Source organism: Schistocerca serialis, chromosome 4 (genome assembly GCF_023864345.2).
Source record: "Schistocerca serialis cubense isolate TAMUIC-IGC-003099 chromosome 4, iqSchSeri2.2, whole genome shotgun sequence".
Taxonomy (NCBI): Eukaryota; Metazoa; Arthropoda; class Insecta; order Orthoptera; family Acrididae; genus Schistocerca; species Schistocerca serialis.
In genome coordinates this window covers 116,306,377-116,319,748 of record NC_064641.1, presented here as the reverse complement: position 1 = coordinate 116,319,748, position 13,372 = coordinate 116,306,377, and the positions used below count along the sequence as shown (strand labels likewise).

Here is a 13,372-nt window from a genome sequence, read left to right as displayed (position 1 = left end):
GGTTCATTATTTTCTGCTGTGTAAAATGTGATCTACGTGATTCCTGTTTATTTACGTTGCCGCTAGCCCTGACTGCTCTTTCTGCATCCTAGAGATTTTTATGCTGGTTGCCGAGATTCCCCATGCAATTAGCCCAAACCACAGTTATGAATGAAGTATGTACATACGTACTTCTGTCAAAATGCATTCCATTTCTTGAATTACAATGTCGTATATTACAAGTACACTACTTGTACGTCATCTACACGACAAAAAGAAATCAAATCAAATCATGACTTGGCCACCTTTTTTTCCACGAAATGGAATGTGTGATTGTAAAATTCTAAATGGAAGTTTGTACCGAAAGTCTACACAATCTCTACTGTTTTCCATCTTTAGTGATCAATAGAATTAAGGTTATGAATATAAAGTTCCTTCTGTGAATTCAGCAAATGCTATTGATCGTTTCGCAGGAACAGAAATCGCCGCTGTCTGTTTGAGCTGATTAAATAAAACTCAAGTTTACATTGCCTCGACGAAAATGAGATATTAGAGATAATGTCCGTATCAATAATCTTGCAGTGAATCATGCCGTGTGTCCGGGACTGCGATTTCTCAACAACGTGCAAATGACAGGTATCAAAGAAACCAATTCCCTACGTTAGTCAAGACCGAAACGTAGTAGCAGCATATTAGACTGTTGTAGCAGTACCCTAACTGGCAAACTAGTTCCCGTCGTGCTTTGCTCGCGTGGACAACAAACTGCCGTCAAGACAGCAGCACTATCTGGTGAGAACAGAAAACATTAAAACAATTTCGTAACTTTCGGGTTATCGCAAATAATTGGTTGAGAGCGTTTATTATTAACTGCGATAAAGCATTGGTTGGATAGAAGTTACTGTGTCGTCAAGATAATATATTGAAATTCCACATTTTCATTACAAGTGAATGATTTCATGTTTCTGGTAACAGAATATATGACAGGACGCGCCTTTCAGTAAAAGAATGTTATTACGAATCTTTGCTGATATATGAGCAAATTTACGTATTCCGGAACGAAGAACTAGATCAAAAATACTAAATGATCGTACTTCTGATACCGTATGAGCAATTTAATCAGCTATCCGAGAAGTGCTAATGTCGCTTAGTATTGGAAGATTTTGCGGTAGGCCTATCTGATACAGATATACCTGTTATTTCTGTTCACGTCTAAATGTTGTGTGTGAACTCGTTCGAACTGTAACATGTCAGTCCTAGTTTATGCCTTCGTTTAATCTTACAAGACAAGAAGTTTGGTCTGTAAAAATCAATTCATTTTTCTTTTTAGTTCCCTGACTCTTGAGGAAATGCTGCACGCTGCTGAACGCATCACAGCCTGTTTTGTACTTGGGTCGTGTCTCTCGACATAAATGCTTCAATCTTGTACGAATTGGAAAAGGAGAAAATCGGGCATCACTTGTAAACAATAGGGGTGACAATACCCTATAGCGAGCCGACACCGGAAAATCGCCGGATCTGTGATTTTCCTTCCGTACCGCTTGTGGATCATTTTAGCTGTTAGATAGGAGTGTTGTAGGAACTGGTGGTAGATAATGCCAGAATGAATTTTCACTGTGCAGCGGAGTGTTTGCTGAATTGGAACCTGGCAGATTAAAACAGTATGCCGCACTAGGACAAGAACTTTTGACCCTTGGCTTTTCTTGGGCAAGTGCTCCACCGCCCCAGCTCTCCAAGAACAACTCACAAGTTTCCCCTCAAAGCTTCACAGGCGAAGTTCTGTCACGTTTTGACGGCAGGAAAAGAGGCACTCGAGGAAGTAAGGCTGCGCGGTCGAGTTATGAGTCGTGCTTGGGTAGCTCAGTCGGTACGACACTTTCGCGAAACGCAAAGCTTCCAAATTTGAGTCCCAGTCTGGCGCACGGTTTAAATCTCCCAGAAGTTTTCTTTGGCCAGATGCCTGCGTAATTAGTTAGTTAGCCGGCCGGAGTGGCCGAGCGGTTCTAGGCGCTACAGTCTGGAGCCGCGCGACCGCTACAGTCGCAGGTTAGAATCCTGCCTTGGGCATGGATGTATGTGATGTCCTTAGGTTAGTTAGGTTTAAGTAATTCTAAGTTCTAGGGGAGTGATGACCTCAGCAGTTAAGTCCCATAGTGCTCAGAGCCATTTGAACCATTTTTAATTAGTTAGTTAGTTACTTTCCATGGATCATTTTGCACGATAAATCATCATGATGTGAACGAGTCAATTTACATTCATATTGCAAATTAATTTGTAGATCTATTTCTACTCCAAACATCACCATATAATAGTTATTATCTTTTTCCCCAGAAATGAAAACATGATATACTGATTGAGTTAGCAATTCCACCCACCACCTTTTACACATTACAAACATAGAAATTCTTCTACGGAATAGAAGGAGTTGTCAAGGAGAAATTTTTTCAGTTTGTTTTCAAATTTTAGCTTGCTGTCTGTTAGACATTTTATATCACTAGGTAAGTGGTCAAAAAATTTTATTGCAGCGTTGTGCACCCCTTCCTGTGATAAAGACCTTAACGTTGAGTAATGAATGTCATTTTTCCTTCTAGTATTGTAATTATGTACCTCATTGCTCCTTTTGAACTGTATTGAATCATTTACAGCAAACTTCATGAGGAAATCAATATATTGTGAAGCAGTAGTCAGAATGCCCAACTCCTTAAACAGATGTCTACAAGATGATCGCGGGTGAGCACCACATATTATTTTTACAGCACGTTTTTGGGCAGTGAAGACCTTCTTTCGTAAGTTTAAGTAATATGGGAATAAATACATTATAATAGATATAGTTGGATGTTGGTTGTTGCCTACCACGTCTGACACAAAACTGAATGCCCGACGGCCGAGCCATGTTCTCAGTCCACCGTTCTGACCTAATTTTTATCGTTCACCGAAGCGGTTTGTGATGGCCAAGACCGTACCGAGGGGGTTGCGGGACAGCCTTCGCCCGCCAAGGGGACAGGCAAGAGGGAACGGAAAAAACTGACTGGGCAAAAAGCAAGAAAGAAAGACAGTTTAGGAACTAACCAGGAAAGTTATGTTAATTCCAACCCTATCTTCTGCCTAAAGGAAGGCGCCTTTCCCTTGGTCCGTGACTGTAAACGCAGGCTTTTATCGCTGTTTAGTCTGTAGTGTCATTTCAACCAAGCAGCATAATTAAGATACTACTACTATTACTACTACAGAACAGACGTTTATTGCTAACAAGGCAAACAAGGGGACAGGGAGCATACGCATCTCGCTCATGCGCAACAATGGAGTTCGTTCCATTAAATTTTATTTATACGTCAAGTTCCATTGGACCAAATTGGGGAGCAAATCTCCAAGGTCGTGGAACGTGTCAGTACATGAAATTACAATATAAAAGTATTAACAGATAAAAATAAAATGTTTATGAACCCAAAAAAGTCAAGCCATAAGTTTCAGTAAACGCGGTCAACAGTATAACATTAGAATAGCTACAGTTTGTAAGGTCTCAAATGTTGATAAGCGGATGCTGAAGTAACTATGTTACTTGACTGAAGTCTTTCCGATTTTTGCCGCTCGCTGCCAATTGAGGACTGGGACGAGACGTGACGGTGGACGAAGCAGTCAAGAAAGGTGCTGCTGCCTAAATAAGAAACAGTTCAGCGAGAAGCCTACTGTGGCTGATGCATCATATTAGATAGTTGTAGTCGTGGCCTATAGACAGCTACACGCTGTTCAACTAAGCTGAACCCTCGTGTGTAAAAAAGTCGTAGGCTCTGCCACTTGGTCATCGGCTGCATTGCTCAAGCATCTGTAAGTAGCCCTTACTGAGTAATAGGTATTTTGTTGTTATGCTTGTGCAAATGAAACTCTGACACATGCAAAATCCTCAATTTGTACTGTATAGTAGCTGCCATAAGCAGTTACATAAATATTTTGCTTTGTTTTTAGGAAATTTTGTACGCAATTTTTTATCAGTGTAGTTCATTTAAGTAATAATTTAATGAAACTTCATTTTTATTAAACAAAGTTATAAAATTATAAAATCTGTGACACCCGTGTAGAAAGAAAATTGCATAAAGATAGTTTTATGTGGGGGGAGTGGGGGGGGGGGGGAGGGGAAGGACACGGCTTTGAGAATTCTGTCTGTGGAGTAGGATGAGGTCGTTGGTTGTGGTACATGTAAATGTCATGTTACTAGGTCCTCCCGCCGGGTAGACCATTGGCCGGGTGCAAGTCTTTCGATTTGACGCCACTTCGGCGACTTAGGCGTCGATGGGGATGAAATGTTGATGATTAGGACAACACAACGCCCAGTCCCTAGGCAGAGAAAAATCTCCGAACCAGCTGCGAAACGAACCCGAGCCCCTTGGTTTGACATTCTGTCGCGCTGACCACTCAGCGGACGTTGGTTGTGGTGATGAAGTTCAGTTGGTCATTTGGTTTATTTGGTCCCCTGATAGGCACTGCCATCAATGTCTTTAGTGTTTATTTTGTTTATTTATTCGCCACATCGCTGAGCACAACAGCATCGGACATGTCAGATACGTTACAGAAAAAAATATGTGCATACCATATATATGAGGGGCGTTCAATAAGTAATGCAAAATATTTTTTCTCGGCCAAATTCGGTTGAAAAAAAAATGAAGATTTTCTAGTGAGACATCTTGGAATATTCCTGCTTTAGCCCGTGTAGTTTCATAGATAGGCGGTGGCGCTATATGCAACCTTCAAAGTGGCGTCTGTAATGAAGATGCATTCTAAGCAGAGAGCTATGAGCTGTCGCTGATTGTCTATTTTTTGCGCAAAACCAGAGCATCACAGATAATGGGCGCTTACAGAAAGTATATGGAGACCTGCTACTGAACAAAAGCACGTTGGGTCCCTCATCGACCGTCAGCTGTAGGGAGGCTTTAGGTTGGCTTCTGTTTATTGAGGGAGTTTTAGGAAAGTGTAACTCATCTACAAAAAAATCGCCTATTGAATACTAGTGTGCCACTATCTTGAGTACTGCTCGAGTGTTTGGGATCCCTGTTTGGTCGAATTTAAAGAAGACATCGAAGCAATTCAGAAGCGTGCTGCTGTATTAATGATCGATTGTTTTGCTGACGATTCAAATGTTATGGTCATGCTTTGTGAACTCAAGTCGAAATCACTGGAGGGAAGTGACATTCTTTTCATGAAACACTGTTGAGAAAATTTAGAGAATAGGCATTTGCAGCTGACTGAAGAACAATTCAACTGCAGCCAATGTATGCTTCACGTAACGGCAGTGAAGTCAAGATAAGAGAAATTAGAGCTCGAGTGGTGGCATATAGAAATTCGGTTTTCCTTTATTCCAGTGGAGTAGGAAGGAAAATGACAAGAAGTGGTGCACGGTACCTTCCGCAAGGCACCATTCAGTGGCTTCTGAGCTGACAGAAGTCATGGGATACCCCCAAATATTGTGTCGGGCCTCCTTTTATCCGGTGTAGTGCAGCACAGACCCAACAAGTCGTGGATAGTCCTCTGCAAAAATATTGAGCCATGCTGCCCCTATAGCAGCCCATAACTACGACAGTGTTGCCGGTGCAGGATTCTGTGCACGAGCTGACCCCTCGATTATGTCCCATAAATGTTCGATCGGATTCATGTCGGGCGATCTGGGAGGCCAGACCATTCGCTCCAACTGTCCGGAATGTTCTTCAAACCAATCGCGAACAATTGTGGCCTGGAGACATGGTACATCGTCATCCATAAAAATTCCGTAGTTGTTTGGGAACATGAAGTCCATGATTGGCTGCAAATGGTCTTCAGGTAGCTGAGCACTTTCATTTCCAGACAATTATCAGTTCAGTTGGACCAGAGGATCCAGTCAATTCCCTCTCAACACAGCCCTGACCATTATGGAGGCACCACCAGCTTGCGCAGTGCCCTCTTGACAACTGAGTCCATGGCTTGATGGGGTATGTGTTACACTACCATCAGCTCTTACCAACTGAATCGAATAGTTTTCCAATCGTCTAGGGACCAGCTAATACAGTGGGGGACTGTAGGCGATGTCATGCTGTTAGCAAAGGCACTCACTTCAATCGTCTGGTGCCACAGCCCATTAACAACATATTTCGCCACACTGGCCTAACAGATATATTCATCGTACGTCCCACACTGATTTCTGCAGTTGTTTCGTGCAGTATTACTTGTCTCTTAGCACTGACAACTTTTGTGGCGGTGTTCGTAGCGACAAGCAATTCGCTGTAGAAACGGCTTACGAAGTCACCGCCACACTTTTAATAGCGGGCCGACCGGTCCGCTGGAACAGTGAACAGAAAGATGAAAACCCAAACACTGATTAAATAAAAGTCGGTACTTATCTTTATTAACGAAGATATGGAGACAGTAGCGAACTCCGTGTCTACAGAAATCTGTCTAGTTCGAGTCGGAGCGGCTAGGTCAGCGTCGGCTGACGACAAACAACAACTCTGCTGCGATGAACACACAACTGACTAGCAAGTACACAATTCGGTGGCGAGTATACAACTGAGCGGCGAATGCAGAACTGTCCTAGCGCTCGCGACTCCAGCGCTTAAGAAACCAGAAGCCAGCGGTGGCGCGCGCAGACTTGCGGCGATTTCCTGTCTTGCTGGCGCTGCTTATGCGGACGGCGTCCGGACTTTGATGCTGCCAACCTTTTGGCAGCGGGCTCGGGTGGCATTACTGGCTAGGATATAACAACAACTCTGAGCAAAGATCGTTCTCTCAGTCGTTAAGTAAAGGACGTCAGCCACTGTTGTCCGTGGTGAGAGCTAATGCCTGAAATCTGGTATTCTCGGCACACTCTTGACACAGTGGATCTCGGAATATTTAGTTCCCCAAAAATTTCCAAAATGGAATGTCCAATGCATCTGGGTCCAACTACTATTACGCATTGAAAGTCTATTTATTCTTGTTGTACAGCCATTATCACGTCGCAAACCATTTCATATGAATCACCTGAGTACAAATGACAGCTCCACCAATGCCCTGTCCTTTTCTACGTTGCGTAGGCGATACTACGTTCATCTTTATATGTGCATATCGCTATCCTATGACTTTTGTCGCCTCTATGTGGATGGGGTACTCCAACTATAATTCAGTATGGGCTGCTGTTTAGAAAGTTTAAACTCAGTCTGTCATTAGGTTAACACTTTGACTATCACTTAATCCCATGAACTATTTGGCGTATGCAACATATAGGTCAGTGTTTCAGCGCTCTCTGTGATGACAGATGTAAGTGTTGGTGTACGAATGGCCAATTTGAAAGTCTTGTGCAAAAGTATTAAGCAGTTCCTAGCGTGAGAGACACCTAGGAGGCGACTGAACACACTACACTGTCTCCCAATCCGATGAAGCAGTTTGAAATTTGGCTCAATGGTGCCTCCACCTTCCTCTCCCCTGCAGTGGTGCAGTACCTTGGCGCCTTGCGAGGTTACCCTTGGGCTCGCCAATGCTCGAAACAGCAATGTGTCGACACATGCAAAAGAAGATGAGAGCTCAGAAGTACATGCGGGGTTTAAAGCGGATTAATGATCAGCCAGTTGTGCCCAACGCCACCACGGGCATGTCACATGATGGGAAGGTCGCCACACCCCTTCTTACCCACGTTTCACCCCTTCCTCTCGATACCTCTGTGGTGTAGGAGAAGAGCTGCCAATACTGTATACCGATCATGTTCCTTTCAGAGTATGCTGATGCAATAGCTCCGTAGTGAACAATCATACACAACTGTTCGCTCGATGAGTGATCCACATGCAGCGACTGGAAAGTTGCACAGGTCACATCAATATTTGAGAAAGGCAATAGGAGTAATCTACTAAATTACGGGCGCAGATCATTATGAGTTACCTCAAAGTGAATGGTCTAATGACACACGGTCAACATGGATTTAGGAAACATCATTCTTGTGAAACACAATTAGTTCTTTATTCAGACAAAGCGTTGAGTGCTATTGAAAAGGGATTTCAAATTGATTCCGAATTTTTAGATTTCCAGAAGACCATCCACACCATAGTTTACAAGCAGCTTGTAATCGAATTGCGTGCTTACGAAATATCATTTCAGTTATGCAACTGGACTCGTGATTTCCTGTCAGAGAGGTCACAGTTCATAGTAATTGAAGGAAAGCCATCCAGTAAAACAGAAGGGATTTCTGGCGTTCCCCAAGGTAGTGTTATAAGCCCTCTACTGTTCCTTATCTATATAAACGGTTTAGGGGACAATATGTGCAGCTGTCTTAGGTTGTTTCCAATTAATGCTGTGGTTTATATTCTAGTAAAATCATCAGAAGATAAAAAATTGTAAAACGATTTAGAAAAGGTATCCGTATGATGCCAAAATTTTCAGATAACGCTGAATAATGAAAAGTGTGAGGTCATCGACATGACTGTAAAAGAAATTCGTTAACTTCAGTTACTTGATAAATAAGTCTAATCTAAAAGTCGTAAATTCAACAAAATACTTAGGAACTACAATTAAAACCAACCTAAATTGGAAAGAATACATAGAAAATGTTGTGGGGAAGGTGAAACAAAGACTGTGTTTTATTGGCAGAGCACTTAGGAAATGCAAAAGATCTACTAAAGAGACTGCCTACACTACGCTTTTCCATCCTCTGGCTGCACAGAGTGAGTCCTTACCAGACAGGATTAACGGAGTCCATTGAGACAAAGAAGGGCAGCACGTTTTATATTATCGAGAAATAGGGGAGATCGTGTCACAGACATGATACAGGATTTGTGGTGGACATAATTAAAACAAAGGCATTTCCTGTTGCAGCGGAATCTTCTCACGAAATTTCAGTCACCAACTTTCTCCTCCGAATGCGAAAATATTTTGTTGATACCAACCCACATAGGGAGAAACGATCATCATAATAAAATAAGGGACATCAGAGCTCGCACGTAAAGATATAGATGTTCGTTTTTTTCCACTTGCTGTTTGAGACTGGAATAATAGAGAATTATTGTGAAGGTGGGTCAGTGAACCCTCTGCCAGGCACTTTAGTGTGATTTGCAGAGTATCCATGTAGATGGTGATGTAGATGTGGATGAAGAGGTCAGAACCACGATGTCCAGTTTTGAAATTACGCGGTTTTCTTATGGGAGGCCAAGGAGACCATTTCAGACACACTGCCTCAGTGGCTGGCATAAAAGTCGTCAATGAAGCTACGCTTGCAGTTCTGCAAGCATACTAGCAGGCTCAAGAGCAGCAGCAAGGCCCAGCTGCAGGCGCCAGGGACTCTTGTCACAGTATGGTTGGGTTGTTTGGGGGAGGAGACCAGACGGCGAGGTCATCGGTCTCATGGGATTAGAGAAGGATAGGGAAGGAAGTCGGCCGTACCTTTCCAAAGGATCCATCCCGGGATTTGCTTGGAGCGATTTCGGGAAATCACGGAAAACCTAAATCAGGATGGCCGGACGCGGGATTGAACCCTCGTCCTCCCGAATGCGAGTCCAGTCGTCAAGTTTGTTTATGCACAGGTACAGTTCTATTGTCCTCAGAAAAGACGGGCAGGCGACACCGAGATTGCTGCCGATCTGGGGTGTCTTAGAACGACCCTTTATTCACTTACGTGTCGATGTCGCACCCCTCCGTGAGCACACCACATGAGGACACGAAACAGGAGGGCTGAAATAGCACAGCACCTTTTGCCACTTCGTACTGCGTTCAGATTTCGTCAAATGGTTCTGAACGGCCGGCAGCTGTTCCTCTCTGTACAACAGAACCAAAACTGCGGTCGCACTGCAGTCCAAAGGGGTGCGATAATGTTGAGTGAGGTTCCCAGGATGAGATTTTCACTCTGCAGCGGAGTGAGGTTGCTTGCCCACTGGTCAAGATCGTCGTACTGTTGCTTAAGGCACTGTGAACCGTCGCTTTCGACCGCGAAATGTGTGGGAATCGACGCCCCAAGGAGAGGTGTGGTCTCGCTGACGCCCTTCGCGGCCACGCCCTAAGGCCTTTGTGTGTCTATTCTGAGTGGCGGTGTGACTGAGAGGTTTTCCTCTGCCTACCATCAGAAAACCGCGTGATTTCAAGTCTGGACGACGCGGTTCTGACCTCCATCGCAGAGGCGTCAGAAGGCGTGAAGTGCAGATAAGAGGGGGTGCGATGACCGTCCCATCGTGTGACGCGTGTACTATGGCGGTGTACAGAATTGTGATGAATTTTTTTGGCAATGTGACATCATTAACCCAACCACAGTCGCCGACTACGGGTATGCTCAGTCACTTAAACAAACTCCAAAATTTGAGTGGGTATGCACAGCATGCCTCACTAAAAATTGTTGTATTATTTTTTCTTTACGTTACTGCTCTGTAAAAAAATACTGATGGGCGGCTGGCTTTTGCAATACCCCGCTGTGAAAATGTTACCTCAAAACAAACGCCTAATTGAACTTGTAGGAATCAAAACCCTCGTTGACATGTGCGGTAAATGTAGTGACAGTTTTCTAAAAAAGTCCGAATATTAAGGGAATGCCGCTTGTTAAGTCAATACTGTAACCTGAAGGCGAATTACTATTACTGTATTAAATAACTAGAAATGAAGCCGGTTGGGTACAATACGATGAAGAGATTTATACTACGAAGTACGAATTTAATTAGCGGGTTCTTTTAAGATAACCTTTTGACGACATAACCACATACGTTACGAGTAGGCGATATACGTAATGCGAAGACTGCCCATACATCCTAGCTAAAACATTCAGTAATTGACATTATTTATAATATCATGGCGAAGCGCCGGCCGGTGTGGCCGTGCGGTTCTAGGCGCTACAGTCTGGAACCGCGAGACCGCTAAGGTCGCAGGTTCGAATCCTGCCTCGGGCATGGATGTGTGTGATGTCCTTAGGTTAGTTAGGTTTAAGTAGTTCTAGGTTTTAGGGGACTGATGGCCTCAGAAGTTGAGTCCCATAATGCTCAGAGCCATTTGAACCAATCATGGCGAAGCTCTTTGTGCTTTAATAGGCAGCTCTGTAACAATCACGAAACACAACAGCGGGAGATTTTTTTGTTTTATTATATTGGATATAGTGTAACTTAACGGAACTTGAATTTCCAGACTTCAACACTTGAACGAACACCAGAAGCTAGAACGTGTATATGCAAGACGTTAGTTTGTGTTCTGTTCGATCTGTGCTTGGAATTATGTCTTCATGTCAAAATTGTTAAAATGGACATGTAGTTAGTGAAATACAAAAGGACTTTGACTGATAATCGTGATGGTGATATCGTATCGACATCGTGTAGCAGTAAAAGTGATCCATCTTCGGCAGCTTGTGACAATAAAATCCTTATTGCTACTTCTGGTAACTTCCCTCCTGTAGGTCTGTGTGTGAAAACGAGGGATTTCCTCCAAAAACTGTTACTATAAACAAGGATTCCTATAATGCTTTCATTAAATACAGCTTTAAGAACTAGTCCGTTGCTCTAAAACGATGGAATCTCATAAAAAAGTAATGTGTTCAGTTAGTGCAAGTAATTCTATGAAAAATGAGTAAATATTCTGTCATGAGTTAGTTAATAGTGGCGGGGGGACTAGAAATGTGACACATATTATTATGATGTGTGTATGGATTGTGTCGAATCACCCATTACATTTATGATTCGCCTTTCAAGTAGCCCATATAGCTTTCATTCTTTTGCTATGTGCTTTGTTCCTTTCTTCTGACCACTTGGTCTCTGATCATTTAAGGACTCCATTCTCTGGCTTTACTACCCATCTATTCATCTTCTGATGTTAAAGTTTCCTGTCTACTGTGTCCGATGTTCCTATCTGTGACTTTTCCAAGTCATATTTGACTTGTCATGTTGATTAATCGGGTTTCTGCCGGTTATTCGCGTCTTTCCTGCACGATATTTTAATTACGTGCACTCTTCTTTAGGTGCTGTCCGATACTGATTCCCGTGTGGAGTCAATTTGTACTTCGCATGTCCTAAATGTATCCACACCGATTAAACAACCAACTATTAATTTCTCTACTATCAAAAAATTGGCATCGTACAGGAAACTGTCCTAATTGTTTCTGACCAGTGGCAGTTTGTACCGTGCAATTTTGCACTGCCAGTGTAGGTATACGTCCACATTTCTTCAATTCTTGAAAGAATCCATGTGACATCAAATTAGTCGTAACCCCTGTGCCAAGCACAATGGGTACCAAGGTCAAATATTTTGGCTTTAATAGTAGCTTGTACCTTGTCCTCTCTCCAGTTTTTCCGTGTGCTCTGACTACCTTGATACATATCATCTCCCACATCTTTGTCATGATCGTATCTGATAAAGCAAGTGTCGATTACGCTCGTGGCCCCACTCCCATCCAAGGTCACAGAAAGGGGACCTAATTAGGCGGAACTTCCACTATGTTGACCCTTGGTGTTTAGTTACGCCAATGATTGTCCTGAGAGGCTCTCAACTGAAATTCTCTTTACCTCTGCGTGTTATTCGGCATATGTGTGTTACTTTGCTGGGCGAATTCCGCTGTCGTGGGTTATTCGGTTGTCCGTTATTGTTCGGCGCTTGCCAAGCGATCGGCAGATTATTGCCGGAAGCTTGTGTCTGTGCATATTGTACAGGCTGGCCATACGCTACTCGCCCATTGTAATTGTTTTTGCTAAATTTTTGCCCATTTCTTTTATATCTACCGTTGTGATTATCACTACCATTACCATAGGTCTGTGTGGGGTGAGGTTGCCATCCGTGTTGTACTACGAATACGTTGTTTACTTGTTGGTCCGTAACTCCCTGTGTCGCTATCGGCGTATTAACAGGCTTTGGTTGTACTGGTCTCTCTTCATATATTAAATCTATTGAGTCCAGTACAGATAGAAAGTATTGTGTCATGTTCTGGGACGGTGGGCAGGAAGACGGCTCTTTAAAATTTTCAGCACGTTTACTTGAGATATACGGATCCTGTACACCTCCTGAAAACTCGATCCTCCTCACCCACTTGTCTCCCCCATCCTCTCCCACCCCCGCCCGCTGCCGTGCCTGTATTCTCATGTCCCACCGGGTCTCCATCTCTTCACCCTCCTTACCCTCTCCCAAGGTGGCTTCCGCCAGCTCCCTGTCCCTGATGATGCCCTCCTCCCCTCCATCTACCCCTCCTACCAACTTTGATCCTCCCTCCCTCTTCCTGTGTTTGCTCCTTTGGGCACCCTCCCTCCCTTCTCTCCCTCTTCCCTCCCTCCTCCATTTCTCCCCACTCCACCCCCGGGCTTCCCCTCCCCTGTGCCTCTACTCCTCCCCCCATCTCCTCAGCCATTGGCATCTTTGTTCTCCCCTTTCCCCCCCCCCCCCCTCACCCTTCTTCCCCTCTTGGCAGGTTCCTGGACTCGCACATGCTACGTGGACATTCGTGCGCCGGAGATCATCA

At 43.8% G+C, this 13,372-nt stretch overlaps 1 protein-coding gene across 1 annotated transcript in view; it reads left to right on the top strand.

Annotated features, from left to right (window-relative positions):
• Positions 1-700: 700 nt before the first annotated feature.
• LOC126475425 (serine/threonine-protein phosphatase 6 regulatory ankyrin repeat subunit B-like) overlaps positions 701-13,372 on the top strand; it is a 355,304-nt gene continuing 342,632 nt past the window's right edge. Inside the window, exon 1 of the mRNA XM_050103270.1 lies at positions 701-768. The gene's annotated coding sequence lies outside the window, so the exon portion shown is untranslated. The remainder of the gene's footprint in view (positions 769-13,372) is intronic.